Genomic DNA, 19,728 nt, shown 5'->3' on the forward strand with positions numbered 1-19,728 from the left:
AAAACTACAGGAATGACAACTGAAACTTTCCTTTTGTCTTTTTTTTTATGGCAAAACGTGAAATAATACCCCCAATATTGCATATGCGTGTGATGGCAATGTTTCACTCTGTCCTCAAAGCATCATTTTCAGGAGCAGCCTGTTGGTAGAAAATATGCTGGTTTCATTGCCACCATTAACAAAGTTTATACTGACGGTGCTCCAGAAAAAAATAAAGTATTTGAGAGGGGAAGTACAAGGAGGGGTGAGAAAAAAAAATAACTATCTTATTTGTAAAGATAAGGGAAGGACAAAGTCTTTCATTCTTTCCTACACTATTTAAAATGACTTGTAAAAGTGAAAACAAGTGAAATTGCAATTAAATATATTTTATGTTTAAAGCTTCTTTTAAAAAATAAGTTAGTAACCTTCTAATAAAGGAATTATGCTGTAGTAAAACCAGAGTAGATTTACAAAACTACTCTGTGTCAGTATGTCAGCCTTGATAATGTGAATACTGAGAAATATAGGACAAATATGAAAAAAACATTTAGTTTCAAATAAAACACTGTATTACCACTTGGAACATCATGAAAATATACGTCCCAGATTTCCACCCTTGTTCAGAAAGCTCAAGAAGCATATTTTGGCAGAAGGACATTCAGCATTACAACCTCTCCGTTACTGGAAATAGCTTTTGTTCCTCGCTTTGTAGCATTCCTGAGTGATGCAATTTCTACCATTTCTCACTTTAATAGCACACTTAGAAATACTCCAAAATAACAAGAAAATATCGAGCTGAATCTTCAAATACGCACAAACACCAAAGCCAAGTGAGTATTAGAATTTTTGTTTGGTGTAGGATCATCAGCATTTTCACAGTTATCCCAAGCCGATCAATTAACAATTAGCCAACCACGCAAGTACTTCTAGAGCAACAACTATTTTGTTGCCCGCAAACCTTCAAAAATAAATGTTTACAGAAATACAAATGTGGAAATTTACAGATCGCGCATATTTCATGAAGTTCAAAATTTTACTATTAAAAATACCATGCCCTTTTTCATTGATTAAAATCAGTCAGCCTCTCGCCTTACAAATTCTTCTTGGGTAGGCAACGATCATCTGAAATGGCTTCCGAGTAGATAATTGCTTATTTGTGAGACTGCAGAATATATAGCTACACATATTCGCAGCTGGAAACAAAGATATTCTGTCCAAAGCGTGAATGCTAAAATAACACATTGTCATCCGAAAGACAATAAATAGAAAGTCATGTAAGCGTATGGTGAAAAACTGCCAGCCTGGCAAATTCACTTTTTTGGGGGGCCGTTTTTTCATTAAAAAAAGAATAAAGTCGTCTTAATAAAAGCTACCTTCTCCTTTTGCCCAATGGCAAACTGAAAGCCCTATAAATTCCATTTCTTTTTTTAACTTTTTGCCTGCTGTGCCTTTAACCGACTATTTGTTAATGCCATTGGTGTTCTTCCATTTTGGGGGTATTTGGGCTTATTTTATAGCAAACCGAAAGGATATTTTTATTGTAAATATTGACTAATCTTTTGTCATTCTCAGTGTAAGGAAATACACCTGTTCCAAACTCGAGCGCATGCATTATACAAGCGTGTGCTGCCAGGTAAATAGAGAGTAACTTGACGCATCCTTGTATTATCTAAAGTGATTAATAGCTATAATTATGGGCGGCAAACATCCTATTCTAACATTGCTCCGTTGAAAAAGATGTTCACAGAACTGAGGGCCAGTGCAGAGCTGAAGATTGCTGAATTAAATACGTTACCATGGTAGCCGCTCACCGTAAACTGTATCAGAGCAGAGTGGACAAAAAGACATTTCCAAAACATTACACACTTCTTCTGTCTTTGGATATTTTGATAAGTTTTCTGAAGTGTTATTTCAGACCCTGTTAATCCACATTACTCTTCTCAAGTACACTCATTCCACGTACTGTGAAACGCAAAGTCTATGTACGTACTTTAGAACGCAGATTTTCTGTCATACCTCGCTCCGCACCCAGGAACTGGGGCATCTCTACAGGTGAAAGATGGTATGTTTTGTTTAACGGCAGTTTTTCAACTGCAGCTCCATCGAATATGTACTTTGGTGGGGTTTCTTAATTGTTACTCTTCAGAGTGCGTCCCGGGGTCTGTCTGTGTAGGTGACTGTGAGACAGCAGAATCTGAATGCTGTCGGGTGTCAATTCAACATGTATTTGATTGCATGGGCCTTTTCATTGTACATACCCCAATTCTAAGAGTTTCTCAGTGATTCCTAGAGCTTGAATCAACTTGTATTCATTTTAACGCATTTTAAATTTTCTTTAACTTTGAATTTATCAGAATCATTTAAGTAAGTGGCGCCGGATCCTGATTCCACACCTATCCTGAATCCCTAACACGTATCTATATTGCATTTAATTTTACTTGTAATCAAAGTAAGAAAAACATAACCATTATCTTCAATTTTATCCTTAGCTTCTCAAAGAAACTGTTATCATTTTGATCAATGCTAATTCTAGTTCTTTTATACTTATGGTGAGATTAAGTAGGCGAATCTACGTAACTTAGCACTAATCAGAGTCAACATGTTTCAGCAGCTGCCAACAGAAGGATCCTTTTGTGACAGATTGGATACCAACCACTAGACTGAAAGTCTGAATATACCTTTAATTTAACTCTTATTTTAAGTCTTTTGCGTAAGCTTTGCTTTAGCATAAGCTTTCTAATTTTTCTGTCTTACATTTTCTCAGTTATAAATGGGAAATGGCAAGTATTTGTTCCATAAGGTAATATTCTGAACATGACTATGGTTAGAATTTGTTTTGGAAATTAAAAACATAATGAATAGTGATAGCTCATATTATTATATTAGTATCTTCAGGCATTTTAGGGTCAGCAGAAGATAATTAACATTCGAAGTTCAGTAAAGTATTGATTTTTGCATCCAAGAAACCCTAAAAGTTGTAAGTCTGGAATGACCTCACTGTCTCTCTAAACTGAAGAGTTGCAAATAAACAACAATGGTAGCTGCAAAAAGAATTTTACAATCATTAAATAATCCCTGTAAATACAAGTAACATCTCTAACTATTATCTTCCTAAGGAAAAAGTAGAATGCATACGTCTCAATCAGGAAGAAACAAGAGGAATCCACGTGGTTACTCTCCAGACCTACTGCTCTGACTCGGCCTTACCGCAGCAGCTGGGCTACCCAAAATGTTATTTTGATTCTTGGGCTACCTCCGTTTCCGCAGACAAGTTATTTCTTTTAAACCTGACTTTATTTTTATTTATTTTTAAAGTCTATTTCCTAAAATGCAGTGAGCAGAGGAGAAAAGCTTTGTAGTTCTTTTCTTTCACTTTCTAACTGATCAGTCTCATCAGACCTGTTAGGAACAAAGGCACGTAACTCCCTTGCACCGCTCGACATTTCTATGGTAATTTGCTTTGCATATACTGAAACTGCAAAAGAATTGCTCCTCCTTGCTTTGCCTGCCCCAGTCCAGCCAAAATACGCGTGTGAGTGTCCGCACACACACAGAGTGACACACTGTGGCACGGGAAGGGAACAAGCAGAGAGAACTGAGCCTAAAAATTCATCGTGTACACAATAGCATACAACACATTTAAAGATGATGAGCGTTAAATAATTGTCAAATTAAAACAAATACAATTTACCATCATAAGACATTTAAAGAAATTAAGATCTTGACAACCAGCCACTTTTTATTTTTGAGAAGATTAGAAATAAAACTGATAATAATGGTACAAGCACCATAATTTGGATTTACATAAAGCCTTTGATAATGTCTCAAATGATAGTCTTCATCTTAAACTGAAAGCAGGAAAGATTCAGGTTAAACATGGGAAAAGATAAAGAACTGATTAAAGTAAAGTGATTAGAAAGTAAAGTGTTGAAAAGGGTCACAGGGGAGTCAGTTCTCAGATCTTTATTGCTTCTAATCTACATAAATTACCAAGACAGAGAAACTAGCTGTAGAATTGCCAAATGCACTGATGACTTACAACTGAAATGAAGTAGTAAGTGGAAAGCAAAAGAATTAAATGATAATTCCCACTGGAGAACGGTTTACATATTAAATGGAAAACAAAATTTAAGAATGGTAAATATAACATATAAAGCATTCCGTGTTTTTCCTTACAAAAGTACAAGAAGCCGACTTGCAAATACTATAATGCAAACTTCAGGGAACCTTTCTAAACCTGTGCAGATTATTGAAAATCAAAGGGAATGGGGAGCAATTTCAGTATACTGCGGCTCTAGAGCAGAAAAAGAAATAAGTTCAGAAAAAAACCTTATAATATTCAGTCCCTTTCTGTTAGAAGTCCCAAAACAGAGAGAACACAGCAAAGCAAACCCCCTTGCACTAACACTACCAAAATGTCCACTGGAATTAGTCTTGCCATTTTCCCCATCTCCTAATTTTTCATCTCAAATAAAATTTAAAATCATCTAGCTCCAATGGAAACAAGGAACAATAAAACATTACACAATGCAATGAAAAGTAACCCTTCTGCACTTCAGGATGTTCTTTTGTGTTGTGTTTTGATTTGTTTTGGTTTTGTTTTTTTTTAAATTTATACAGAGTAAAGTAGTATATAAACGCTGAGGATCAGACTTACAGGAGAGCAACTATCTATGTATTACCGATAGCATAAATACCACAACCCAGTGATAAATATTATAGCATAGTCAAAATGCATGGAAAACTTAAGTTAAGCAGATAGAAAATATGTGTTAGAGATGAGGAATGAGTAAAAGAGGTATCTCAGAGGAAGCCAGGTATGACGCCGCTCAGCACCACTGTAACTTGACCCATTCACTATGCTACAGAAATAGTGTTATAAATATGTCCTTTGTATCCTTCTGAAGCCTTTGAAACCGTTACTCATATGATAGAAATATAAGACAGTGAAGAAAATTTTACTTTCGAAAATCTAAATATACAGGTAATTACATTTTATTACTTTTTTTCTGTAACTGATATTCCACTCTTGGTTCAGTATCATATCTTGCCTCCATCCATGTCTCCCTCTAAAAGTCATATTATTTGATCTTAGTTTGTATAGAGCGCTGTCAGAAAAAAAATAAATGAAGCGACTGCAACACAAATGGCAACACTCAAAAGAAGAAAACAAAGAAAACAGAAAAAAGAATTGCACCAAGCTGTATTTCTTATGTGTAATGCAGATTTATAATTACGTGCACATATGGTCCTCAAGACAGCTGCATCAAGACAATGGAAGCATAAGGGTTTGTAGCGTTGATGAAATTGCGTCCTGTGTCCATTTGAATGCTAGCTGAAGTGATAATTTTAAGGCCAGCACCTGCAAAATATTTTCTTACACTACACATAAGAGATTATGATCAAAGGATGTTTGCATCAGTGTATACAGCTAACAATAGGGAGAAATAAATTTCTATATAGGGAGAAATGATGAGAAAGTAAGAGAAGGAAATTAACATTCATTCTGTTTTATTGCCACGCATATAGCTTTTTCAACATTTGGTTAAGGAATTTAATACACCTCTCTTAGTGCCCACTATTTTAGAAATACTTGTGGTTTGATAGACAGCTTGATATCAAATACACAAGGTTGCTGTATTTAACATTCCATTGCTACTACTTGCTTTGGTTTTTAAAGGTCATTAATGTCATTGATTACATTAATTCGAAAGCTGCTTGACTAACACAGAAAACGAATGTAAAATGAAGAGCTGCAGAAGCTGACAACACACAAAATTGCTGCGGTCTTCAGACACGACTCCTCCTGGGTGTTTTCCCCATCGATCAGTTCAGCAGCGCAGGAGCAAAAGGGCCCAAATAGAAACTTTCAATTAGTTTTTTATGGTCTAGTAAATAGAAAAAAGTTTGATCATTTTTTCTTCACTTTTATCAGGGACATCCAGCAATCTTCCTGGCGAAGAATAGGGACTGCTTAGATTACAAAAAGAAAGTCTTTTTAGTCTTTTTGTACTTATGCAATGTATAAGAAACAAACAGCATGGCATAATAAATTTCACGAATCACAGAACCATAGAATGTGTTGGGTTGGAAGGGACCTCTCAAGGCCATCTAGTCCAACCCCCCTGCAGTCAGCAGGGACATCTGCAACTAGATCAGGTTGCTCAGAGCCTCATCCAGCCTGGCCTTGAATGTCTGCAGGGATGGGGCCTCCACCCCCTCTCTGGGCAACCTGGGCCAGTGTCTCACCACCCTCAGTGTAAAGAACTTCTTCCTAATGTCTCATCTAAACCTGCCCTGCTCTAGTTTAAACCATTGCCCCTCACCCTATCGCAACATGCCCTTGCAAACAGGCCCTCCCCAATCCCAAGTCTAGTCTAGTATTTGTTATTCTTCAAGAATCTAAACCTTCTAGAATTCTCTCTTCATTTTGAATTTGGCCCAGTGATAAAAACTTCATCTACAGACATTCTTTTTTTCCAGAAAAACTAGATGATCTTGGGAGACCATCCAAACCAAGATGATCTTGTAAGATCATCTAGAGATACTCCCGGTCTTCAAGACAGGAGCAGAGAATTGCTCCGAAGAATTAAGGTTGTGTGTCATACTCACTATCTATGTGAACAAAGATTTTAGGGAAAGAACTTTATAATGAAATTCCACTTTGTGAGCCTGGGCATTTCCCTTTACGCACATCTTTGGCTATTTGAAAGACCCCAGCCAGGATCCGCCTTAAACTCACGTCTTCTTAGTTGTGCTGGTTTTAGCACATGCCTTTATGAACTTACAGATTCTAGCTACTTGTAAAGGCCATATGTTTTAAGACAATAATATAGCACCATATTACCGAATTACTGCACATAATTGTGGGGGTAAGCATTATCCTATGGTAGAGGGGACAACCCATTTACATACTACTATAATTAGGATCAATTAGATGAGCCAGTCTAGACCGACATCTACTCCATGAGTAACTTCATCAGAAATATTCCATCAGCATCTTGTGGCTAAAGTACTGCATTTGTTCTCTGTTTCAACTTTCTTGAGTGTTTTTTTTATTTCCTTATTAATTTTTGTAAGCGAATATGATCATTTACTAATGAAGACTGGTTGGTCAGCTTTTACAGGCAAGGACTCCCACTTTTTGGGGGGATTTTCTACTTAACAGGAGTCGAAGGACCTCAATAAATGTAAAATATAGCACCTTGTTTCATCATTTGATATCTGTTCATAAACCAGGATTACGTTGTTCGTCTTATGATCCTACTTTGTAATTATGATGATCTTACAATTACTTCCTTAAAAACACAGCTCCATTATTCCAGTTTTTATCAATGTTAATGATGTCAGAACCATGAGTTATCCGAGTAAGTCCACTGACACAAAAAAGTGTACGTGACTCTCCTAAAGATGACATAGCAAATATTTGTATTTGTCACAAACCATCGCTCTGGTACACTTGAAAATAATATAAAATCACTCACTCGTGATAGATGAAATATCAAATACTATTGAGATGTACAAGAGCATTATTATTTGCATCTTGGTCCTCGGTTTCCCAGCAGTTAATTGTGATGAGCTGGCATCATTTGAAACTTGATATGCAATTGAATAGCCCTATTCAAATACAAGAGTGCTGGAAACGCCTTTGTCAGCAGCTGTTTCCTGACTCTTATGCACACCTTGTGTTTGAAGGATGACAAGAAGAATATTAACATCCCACAGGAAATAAACTGTGCTGTGAATTTATCTATACCAAAATGAAACCATCTTCAAGGGGTTCAAAGAAAGCCCCTAAAGTCTTGGAATCCTTCTGGAAGCCATTCCTGTCAAACACAACCCATGGAAACCCATCCCTGGCAGCTGTATGCAGAGCAATAATCAAACCCGGAGAGCTCATAAATAGGAGCGATAGGCACCTTATTTGGTTTAAAAGAACTATGTGAGATGGGAATTACAGGAGAGGCACTAAGAGCCACATCAAACAACTTAAGTTGCTATTTCAGTACGGCAAATGAAGGTGCAAGGAGACATCCAAAGCACAGAACAGCTTAATAAGGTACAGTTTTTTAACATCCTTCTTCACAGACGAAGTCTTGATTAGAGTTTTAGGACCAGAGCTTTAAGAATTATAAACTTTGCTGTGAGCGATTACTGTTGCCTTTCAAGCTGACAAATATAAAAGGAATGTGTAAATTCTTTGTCACCATCAGGAAAACACTTCTAAATGCTGAACTGAGAAATGTCACTATTTCTCTCATGAAATTTGCCATTTCTGGCCATTTCTGGCTGAAATTGGTAGATAAAGAGAAAGTATTTATAGAAGCATTGAGCATCTGTGCTCATCAGCCTCTCTGCATACTGAACGGTACATTTTTAAATCTGAAATTCTTTTGAGATGACTTAAACCTAAGAACATCCCACAGTTCTACTTAATCTTCCTCAAACCACTCCTTAGGAACTGCAATTGAAAAGCCCGGTGAGAATCACCACAGAAAAAAAAAGAAGGATCATCTATTCTCCATGTATTGAAATGGATGATAATCTCCCAGTGCTGAACAATTTGAAGGATTAACACATAAGAGAATTTAAGAGTAGTTTATTTCAAGACACACTTGGCGATGTGTTATGGTTTCAACCGTTTAAAAGTCCTTCATTTGAGCTGCTGGCATGAAAATAAAATCAAACTGAAAAAAAAAATATTTTAATTAATGATGGTAAGGTATGATCAGAATAATAACACAGGCATACAGAAGTGAAGTGACACGCATATTAAAAATACAAATCAAACCAACAACCCCTACATTTGAAACAGAAGTTGTTAGTGTTCCGAGCTAGCAGCCAGGCTAATTTTGTTATTTATTTGTTCAGAGCTAGCAGCAAGGCTCTTGGTTTCATTGTCTATGCTGATAGCTTTCTGAACTTCTCTCGGAACTCGGTACGTCGCAGAGCTCACTGACTCAACGGGCAAATTTCTATTGCCCCGATTCAGAAAATATTTCAAACATTTTTCAGCAAGGGAAAATGTCACTGTAAACATTTGCCTAAAGCGATCCATTTGCTTAAATACTGTCCTGAATAGCGATGTCTATTTAGTTTCTCCACAAGCTAGGACTAACTCTAAATGGAATCCTGTGCTCATAAAAATGCTCCAGCGCATGTTCTCCGGTGATCCAAAAACTAACAGCAATGGGTTTCCTATGGCCAGTCAAGAGACGTTCCATGAGCTACAAGCGTTGTCCATCCCCAACTGGATGGCTCTGCTGCCAAACACGAGCGCTGCCTCGGATCACAGGCCACCCTCCCTCTCTATTACAGAGAATAATGAATAAAATCCCTCTTTTTTTTAACCTAAACACCAATTTTCATAAATCTTGTGATAACCTAATATTTTTCAGACCTCTACTCCTCTGTCGAGTTTGCAAAACTTAGCTACCGGATTCGGAAGCGACTCAGGAGAACACAGGGATCTGGCGACAACCTGAGAGCGCAAATAAGCCCTAGGAAACTATGTTAGAAAAGAATCTGATAATAACTAGTTGTAAAATATCATTTGGGAAACAGCATTAAATTGTTCCTTCTAGGCCTAGAAAAATGAGTCAAAATCTTGCAATACAGAGTATAATAAATTTACAAAACTGATAAAAGACTTACTTTTGCATAGCAAATAAATTAACCGAACACTAGTAGCCATGGAAACTGAAACAAGGCATAATTTTTCCTCAAAAAATAAGAAATCAAATTTACATTGCCAGCTTAAGTATACCCGTTAAAGGATATCAAAGTGTAACGCACGAATGGTTCAGAACCTTATCCGGAAGCATTAGATATTGTGGGTTTAATCCTGTGAGATCTGCATTCCTTGCAAACTGCGACTAATTATAATTTGGCTGATACGCCAATGCTATTAGGCTGCGTTAACATTTTGAATTTCTTTGCCCACCTTAACTCCTTTAATGCAAGTCCAGCTACTTTGAAAGAAACACATTTTGTCAACACCACAGTTGTAAGCTATTTTGTAATAAAGGCCATTCTATGCACATTAATAATACTGACAAGAACAGATGGCAATTATCGCTTTTAACAATTATTTTTTTTTCTGTTAGTATTAATTACTTAGGCTTAATTTCTGTTGTTATGTCCACTGGGCACTGAGGTAAGATGCTAAAAATCTGCCCAAATACTTTCATCTCATTGACAGCAACGGAATTCTATTAAAATTGAAACATTACTGTCATTTTAATTAACTCATTAGGGATGCATCCAAATTCATCATTATTGATAGCTATTTTTAATGCTTTTCTAATACTAAAGTGCTTTATAAAGCAAGCGGTGTTCTTGCTAATTGTATAGTTAAAACATGATCTGCTGTACTTAAAAAAAAAGAGAAATATCCATAGAGTTAATTAAAATATCAGTCGTATGAATCACCAGAAAATTCTCTGCAGCTTTCTAAGTGTGCTGAAAAATCTCTGCTGTTCACAAATTTAAATCTTTGGATTAAATTCCTGTCCAGTGATTGTCTAGGAGTAGCAGTTTTCTATTTTCCCTCTGGCAGAACGCTGATGTCCACGTTAGGCAGCGAGGTGGTTCTCTTCTGCAGTCCCGTAAGCAAAGGAAGAAAAAAATTCCTAAACAATGCGGTCTGCAACAGCCAACACTCTTAGCAGGGAGCTGCTTAACCTTTGTCAAAAGATAACGGCAAAAATTGTCTTAAACAAACACCCTCTGAGGCCTCACAGCAGGGGCACGCCTGCTTTCAGTTAAGCTTCATTGCCACAAGCTGGTGCAGTTCATGGTTCTCCAGCATTCAACCAACGACGTGAAGGCGCGTTAAGGCTATTGTAGATTCAGAGCTGCCTGTCCCCACACCCGACCACATGTAGATAGTTTCAGCAGTGTGAAAGACGACCCTATCTGGATCTTCCTAAAAGACAGAGCGAAAGATATGATGCTGATGCAACCCCTTCTGAGGCTGAACAAAAAAGTGACCCCAGAATCACCGCAGAAATCAATTCCACTGGACCAGCAGGTTAAACACAAAGAGCTCAGGAGATTCCCGTCCCAAGCAGGCAGATATGGCCTGATATCAGGCATCTTACTTTTTGCAAGGGCACATAGTGATAGGACGAGCGGTAATGGCTTCAAACTGGAAAAGGGGAGATTTAGATTAGATATTGGGAAGAAATTTTTCCAGTCTGAGGGTGGAGAGACCCTGGCCCAGTCTGAGAGTGGAGACCCAGGCCCCAGAGAAGCTGTGGCTGCCCCATCCCTGGAGGGGTTCAAGGCCAGGTTGGACGGGGCTTGGAGCAACCTGGGCTGGTGGGAGGTGTCCCTGCCCAGGGCAGGGGGTGGCACTGGGTGGGCTTTAAGGTCCCTTCCAACCCAAACCATTCTATGGTTCTATGAAAAGCTGACTCCACCCGTCTTGTAATTGGATTTTTAATAGTCCAGGCTGGAGTACAACCCAAACACATATGAAACTCGCTGACATCCCAACTATCTGGAAAATTCAGGAAAAGGAAAGCGAGTTCAGGGCTTTGCAGGAAAGAAGCAGACACGAATCCCGTTCTCTTTGATTGTTTCATGCATCAGTTTCTGTGTATTTTTGTAACAACGTTCTCTGGTTCCTTTACTTAGGAGCTTTCCAACTTTGGCGGACCCCTCCAAGAGGGATTTGCGGAGCAGAGCTGCAGCCCCGTGAACGGTGACCTCCTTGGAGATGGAGTCCTGCCTGCAGCACCTTTGGGGAAGGTTTAATAACTTGATGAAGCATTCATTGGAACCGCGCCAATTCGTGACCTGCCTGGTTGCTTAAATATGATTTCTGCTTTACGAGGTATACATTTGAGCCATTTGTTCACTCTTTATTTTGTTCTTAAATAATTCACTGATGGGTTTTACTAATCTAGTAAACATTTTCAGTTTTACCTTGATGAGGGCATAAAATTTTTGCAGTAGTGTTTTCTGGTATGCTTATTCTCGTGCTAGTTCATTAACAATCTTGTGCGTGTAAAAATCACAATTCTATTTTTAAGACTCGGTGGAAAGTTGAGGTAATTGTAAATAACAGAAGATTAAAAGTTTATCTAACAGATAACAGAGTTCTAGGTAAAAATGGTTTAAACAACGTTGTTTAAATAATACAATAATATTATAGCTTGCAATTTACCAGAACATAGGAAACGTTCAGTGCCTTTTAACAAATAGAACTAAAGCACCCAAACTAAAACTTTATGATCCTTAAAATTATTCCTGACTTACAAGAAGGGATTTTTTTCCTTTTTTAAGCACAGGAACTGATTTTTAATCAGTGAGGTTTCAACAGAGTTGATACTGTTTATCATAAACGTTGCAGAAACAACTTTAATACTTGAGTAAGCATCTTGGCAATATATCAGCAAGCACTAATTGGGAGCCTCCTAATTTAAAGCAAATCCAAAAAAAAAAAAACCTCGCTGAAAATATATTATGGTTATTCCCTCGCTCTTGCTCATATTGGGACTCAAAAAGATCATTCAGTTCAACAGCTGCAGATGATCAGTCTGAAGGAAAAATTAATCTTTTGAAAGTTGGAGCATAAACCTGTGCTCAGGAACTACAGATATCAACTAATTTGATACCCAAGACATGAAATGAGTGAGAATAGAATATTAGCTTCAAGGGGAAACTGGTGAATAGATAGCCAGGAGTGAAGTCTGAAATGCATTCTCTCACACTGAAAGCAACAAGTGCAGAATAATTTCTATTTCATTATTTGTTACTGCGAATTTGTAACAGTGATTTCCACAACATTTGTGAAATTAATACTTTTCACTTTCCAGAAATACTGGATTCACTACCTGTGTCCAAAGGCCAGGACCCAACCCAAGAGCCTCAAGAACCTGAGAGTTATCAGTGCTGTGGTCTCCATCAGTTGCACGTAGTAGATTTTCCTTCCGATGCAAAACAGGCATTAGGGACAGGAATTATGGATTGGAATGTGCCCAGAACAAGGAAAATTCCTGAGTTTCACGGAATTTAGAAAGCCAAGTCCACTGAGTCTTAAATGCTGGGAAGTTCTGAAATCTTGGGAAATTCATAGATCTATTTACCATCATAATTTTGACATCACCTCACTTCTCCCCAATTACATTTGGGCAAAGACCTGAATATATCAGTTTTGCTAGCATTAAAGAAGTTTTAGGTTGGGATTAGCATTCTAAATATTATCTTTTTTTCTGCAGGATTTTAAGAATGGAAATTTCCAGACATATCTTGATACGGATACCTGAGGTTAGGCTTTTCTTCTGACCATTTAGAAACAATATACATCACACTGCACATTATTATTCTCATAAAGCAGTAGAATATGGTTTTGAACCATTTGCAAGGCTGCATGAACTAGTTCTTCAACTAAAATAACCAAGCCTTTACTACACTTGTCTATGGAAACTCCTTTCTTAAAATAAAATCTGAAATTATTTAAGCAAAAGGACTTCTATAATTGCAAACTACTGCAACCTAAACAACTGTTCTGCATCTAGACATGTATCACATACTTTTTTTAGTACTGTTCTTGATCTTGGAAAAAAATCAGAAAATCCTCCTCCATTTCTCTCCTAAGTAGTTTATACAGATGCTGAGGTGAGTAAATGATTCTTAGGCTGTATTTTGAGGGAAGATACCAAAGACGGAGTCTTTGCCATGGCTGTGAGACCTTTGCTATGCTGAGTTATTATCAAATGGCTGGTTTCCACCTGGTTAAACTGGTTCTCTTCAAATTGCTGTGTGGGATTCTGAACAAGTATAAGAGAGGCTTGAACTGGCTGGTAAAGTAGCTTTGGAGGTATCTTTTATAGTGCTCTCAACCTTAAGAAGACAATCTAGCATCCTTTAAATTTTGAGCTAGTGAGATAACGTCATTCAAGACTCTTCTTTACACACCTGGATTCAGGAGGTTTAAGAGACAGGACCACGTGCTCTTCTATCAGGAAATGTTCTTGTACAGTGCAATTCTTCACTGGAAAGATTCAGTGTGATAGTACAAATCAGCTTTAATATGATTCTCAAAATATAGCTAGGGTACAAAGCTAATTGTTCTCACCCTATTAATGCTTCATCTAATTTGAGTCAATTTGATTTCACACTCTTTCTTACGGCTCCATGTGATCTTCACAGGGTTCTCCGACATCGTTTGAACGGCTACAGAAGGCAAAGCAGACTAAGTGGAAAAGCATCTAACCTCTGTTCCATATCTATTTCACAGCAGTCACTACACGTTAAAACTAAAGAGCGATAGCCAGAACTGCACGGACAATTCAGCAGAAGTTATGTAGATACTTATTCATTCATTTGTGTTCGGCTTGCAAGATCTTCTCAAAAAAAAAAAAATAATTAAAATTAATATGTAGAAATAAAACTGTAAAATCACAGTCTCCTGATTTAAAACCTGAGAGAAAATTGTATTGAAGTCAGCTATTGTACCCTCTTTTCAGAAATTGAAAGACTATTAATGTTTTTCAGTTAACAGATATGATCTCCGTATTGGCAACAATTTGCTTTCAGCTGACAACGGAGCTGAAACGAAAAAATGGCCTAAAATACTGAAGGAAATTTACTGATACCTTAAACATTGAATTCAGTAAGCAGCAACATATTTAAGGGAGAGTACAAAGGCCGCGTGGGAGACTATGCTATATCTAGGATAGATGAGATATTTCAAAGTGATTGGTCTGAGAACATCAGCCAGAAGCAACAAGACCATCACAAGCACCTTTGTAGTTCACTGGAGTTGTGAATTAAGTGCCTGTTATTTTAGGAGACAAGGTTTGCACAAATAGCTTGAAATGTGATGAGAAAGTTGGCACTGAGATTTTATTTCAAAAGTGCAGTTCCTGAAAGATGCCATGTTGATTAACAGAATATTACACTCTTTGCAGGGGATACAGAAATGGGCTGGTCAGAACTGGTGAGCAATTGCCTCTGCATCACGTTTGGGTTTTTTTCTTTTCTTTTCTTTTCTTTTCTTTTCTTTTCTTTTCTTTTCTTTTCTTTTCTTTTCTTTTCTTTTCTTTTCTTTCTTTTCTTTTCTTTTCTTTTCTTTTCTTTTCTTTTCTTTTCTTTTCTTTTCTTTTCTTTTCTTTTCTTTTCTTTTCTTTTCTTTTCTTTTCTTTTCTTTTTTCCCCCTCCACTTATTAAACTGCCTTTATCTTGACCCACAAGTTTTTCTTACTTTTGCCCTTTCGATTCTCTCCCCCAACTCGCTGGAGTGAGTGAGCAGCTGGTGGGTGCTCAGTTGCAGGCCAGGGTCAACGTATCACAACGTCACAATAATAAAGCTCCACTTTTAGCTTAAATTGCTCATTAGCAGAAAAATGTTGTGAAATGAATGTATTATTTCAATGAACAAGAATTGCAAAAAAACCCAGAGATCAGTTGGTTTGGTTGTTTTGAGTGGTTCTTTCTGAAAGGACAAGAGGAAATGGCCTCAAGTTGCACCATGGGATGTTTAAGATGGGTATTAGGAAAAATTTCTTCACTGAAAGGGTTGTCCAGCATTGGAAGAGGCTGCCCAGGGCAGTGGTGGAGTCGCCATCCCTGGAGGGATTTAAAAGATGTGTAGATGTGGTGCTGAGGGACATGGGTTAGTGGTGGTTTGGGCAGTGTTAGGTTAACAGTTGGACTCGATGATCTTAAAAGTCCCGTCCACCCTGGACGATTCTAGGATTCTAGGAAAGGCCATTTTCAGAATGATTGACTCGTGCTGTCATTGGAGCGCCCATACATACTCTTCCTCCCCCAGAGCTTTATGAAAGAATATTGCCACTGCCATAACCAGCAGCTTGAGCTTCCCTAATCGTAAGGCTTGGCTTGAGGGATGTGATGCAGGCAGACGATGCAAACAATGATGGTCTCAACATTTCATTCATAACTGATCACAGAAGTAGTCTGTTATTCTAAGAACCACCTTCGTAACCATCACCTCATTGCTATTAAACTGCCGGTTTCCACTCTGTGCAGTTATTCTACACATAAGCCCTAAATCACCTTACAAAACTGATGAAAACGACCCCAAAAGCAATTACATGGGAAAATAGCTATGGATACTCTAGAGTGTAAACTTTTCTGTGTATCTTCAAATATCATAAAAAGTACACAAAAATCGACAATATTGCACCTGAGGCTGTCTAGCATTAAGCAGATGATCCAGAATTACAGCTTCTACCACACGAATGCTCTTTGTCTCCTGATAATACGGGTGAATTCCCATTCTCATAGTGTTGATCTGGTTGAATTAGCGGAATCAGGTGGTGCCTGACAAAGAATTTTCTAAAAGAATAAGCCTGACGAGATATATTAGTTCTATTAACCGCATCAAAAATGAAGTTTGTCTCTTTCTCCAGAGATGAGATTTTCTGAAAAGCTTAAACCTAGCAGCCAGTTTTTGCAAAGGCAGAGCTTTTGCAATGTAATCTATGGGAAATGTAGCCTCGAACTTCAGGGACGGGACCCCTGAAAGAGAGCGGCAGGGAAGCATTGCCCACAGAAACGCGGCAACACGGACAATCCCTAAGGATCACCCAGCTTCAGCTTCACTGGGTCACTGGCTAACTGGAGTGTTGAAAGACTGGAGAAAGAACCGACACAAAGCGCAGAGAGATGATAAGATTTCTAAGGCATAGAGGGAAGGTAGGGAGGTTAGAGATGAAGATGTATGACGGGAGGTAGCTGCTCTTCTTGCGTCTATAGCATCAGGATAAACCGACACAGCAACAGATGCACTAAGTGCGACCAATTTCTTCTATAACTTCTGTAGTTCCCCTATGTTCTTATTGTCTCATTTGGAAATAACTACATAGATACAAGAGGTGAAGAACACATACATCATCTCAGCGCCTTAGGATTTCACCTGTTTTTTAAAGGTTTTATAAATTATTACTCATTATTTGTTAGGAGTGTGATGTTACACTTCCTCACAGCAGAATGACCTTCCCCTAACTTCATTTTTCATGAAGTTTATGGGAAATATGTACAATTTACACCTGTGGCAGCAGATAATGGTGGCCTGATATATTTCTGAACGACAGAAATATTATTAGAAATATTAATATAAAGTTAGCCTAATGTTAAGTCTTGAACTTAAATCTTCAGTGCTGCAGCTGAATGATTCTAACCTAAATTAAAAATTGGCACTCGTAAAAAGCTGTTGAAACAGGAAAAGATATAATGTGGTGCATGAGATATGGAAAAAAGATCCAGCAGAAGTGTTGAAATACACTATAAAGACTAAAGTTCTGGCACTGAGAAAGTTGGCTAGAGAAAATGCCTAAATATTTTATTTCACAGCCATACATTCAAAAACAAGCGTTTTTTTAATAGGGGGTAGGTATGGAGGGGGCTCATTTTTTAAGCTTATACCATCCTGCAGAAGACTGGAGTAATTGCTGTAATGTAATTTCATTCATCATCTTCTGATACGGCATGTCCTTAGCAGTTTAAGACAAACAGATCTATTTAAGATAATATATGACATACTAAGGTAAACACGGTGTTCCTTGTGATTTATTACGTGTTGCTGTAGGACTGTTTTCTGTCCTTTGTATATATAATTGCAACGCTCTCTTCCTCTACGCTAATGAATTCTGAATGCTCTACGTTCTCAGGGATAGTGTTCTGAGGTTACAATGGCAACAATAAAAGGAAAAATTTTACTCGGGAAAATAAAATTACGGAACAGCCACATATATTTAAGAGATCACGATATAACTCAGGTTGTTATAATTATGTTAAAAAGGCTCACAGTTCTTTCCTTACAAATACGGGTATTAGTTATTTAAAAAATTGATAACCTGTATTTAAAAATTAACTCGAGCTTGTCTGGCCTGACGCCACCGTTTGAATACCAAAATCAATATGAGTGACAAGAGTTCTGAGATGCTTTCTCCCTTTTTTATGAATTTTACCACCCACCCTCCTACTTCGAATGTAGTTACGCACCATGGATCAGCTGTACAAAGAGGACTGCTGGACAAAATCCATCATTGGCATTCACAATTTTGCATTTTGTTCCGCAGTTCCTTGCCCATACCCATTATATACATATGCATCACATCAGCAACACAGCACGAAGCTTCCCTTTCCTGGATTTCCTTATTCAAAACCCTTTTATCTAAACAATTTTAAAAAATGACAAATCCAATGGGAAAACACCTACTAATGTCAAGCAAACCAAGATATTTCTCCTAATAAGTTTCAGTTTTGTCTGACTAAATATTATTTGCCTATTAAGAAATTTAAAGTAGGATTAGATAGGAAATTTAGGAGTATTCAACAGATTCAGGACTGAACTAACTTAGAAGCAGAGCTCTCCTGAATGGAACTGAAGGATTACTGACGTACTTTTATTCTAATTACAGGGATGTTATGGAACTATTTTTTATAGTACCATCCATTTTCTCACAGCTTAATAAGCTATGAGAACATGCAACGGCAACATGACTTTCAGAATACCACCAAACTAAGGTCGTAGAAGGTGTTAGTGCAAAAAGAAATAAAGTTGTATATACGTTACTTAAAGATCGCATGCCTAAAGCAAGGAAAAGCCCAAAGTACAAAAAGAATCAATGGCTTCTTTTTTTTCAGTATAGGAGAAATAAGAAATATTTTGTAAATGTCACATTGCATTACTTTTTGTACTATATCAGCCTGTTCTGTTATATTTTTCAGTTTTGTTTTGAATTAATGCTGCCCTATATAAGTTTCCATGTTTGTTTAATGATAGATGAAGTAAGTTTACATTCTTTTTGTATTTTTCATCAAAACATTGTTGTTCTCATTGTGATAGATATAAACATAAGTTTCTTCTCTGGTAAAGATTTATTAACCTATTACATTTGTGGAATCACATTTTGGGAGTTTCTACTTAGTTTTCAGTTGACTGTAGGCGACGCTTAGTACATGAAAACTGCAAAGAAAAGCAAATTGCAACCAGTAAGATAGTACATTTTGATATTCATAATGTTTTCATTTCAGCAAGCGATAGTGATGCACTACGGAACCTAACGCGATTCATTCACTAGAGGTACGAAGAAAGGAATCCACAGTATTCCGAGAAATTAGACTGTGCCCACTGTTGGCTTTGCACTGCTGAAGAATTTCAATTTGTAGTATCATCCTAGGAAACCATGGCCTGAGTTCCCCAAACTACTCAAGTTGAATTTTAAAATTTTTGTATAGTTCCCTTTGTATATTTCAGGAGTTTAGTTTAATTTGATTCATCTCGATGGAAATGGAAGTATATAGATGGCGTGTATTTTATAACACAGGTGATATTTTGGACAGGTCATGACAAACCAAATCTTTATGACGGGTATTTTGCCACTGATTTCACCAAAGCTTATCAAAGTTGAAACTATTTTTTGGAAGAAATGTTTTAGACCAGTCTTGCCTACTAGTATGTTATTTCTGAAATCAGTGGCATTATACTGACGATAAAATGCATTTTCAAGCTTCTTATGTGCACAAAATCTTGCCCAGTCATAGAAAGAAATCAGATGTACAACTGCCTTTTTAGCTTTTGGCTACAATCACACATTAAAAACTGCAGCAAACAAGAGTAACATGACATGTTTCTTCCTCTCTCTAGTCCTAGTATATGAAATTACAATATTTATTGGCAATTTCTGCTACTGACCACGGAGGAGGGGGGGAAAAAGGGTTGTTGCGTAAAGGAAATGCCACATAGAATGTGTTTTAGATGTGTCC

The 19,728-nt window shown here is 37.4% G+C and overlaps 1 long non-coding RNA gene across 2 annotated transcripts in view; it reads right to left on the minus strand.

Moving 5' to 3' along the window:
* The window catches only part of LOC141743653 (uncharacterized), a 541,341-nt gene that overhangs the window by 344,498 nt on the left and 177,115 nt on the right, over positions 1 to 19,728 (minus strand). The gene's annotated exons all lie outside the window — the stretch shown is intronic.

The sequence above is a fragment of the Larus michahellis genome, chromosome 5 (genome assembly GCF_964199755.1).
Source record: "Larus michahellis chromosome 5, bLarMic1.1, whole genome shotgun sequence".
In the NCBI taxonomy this organism is placed as follows: Eukaryota; Metazoa; Chordata; class Aves; order Charadriiformes; family Laridae; genus Larus; species Larus michahellis.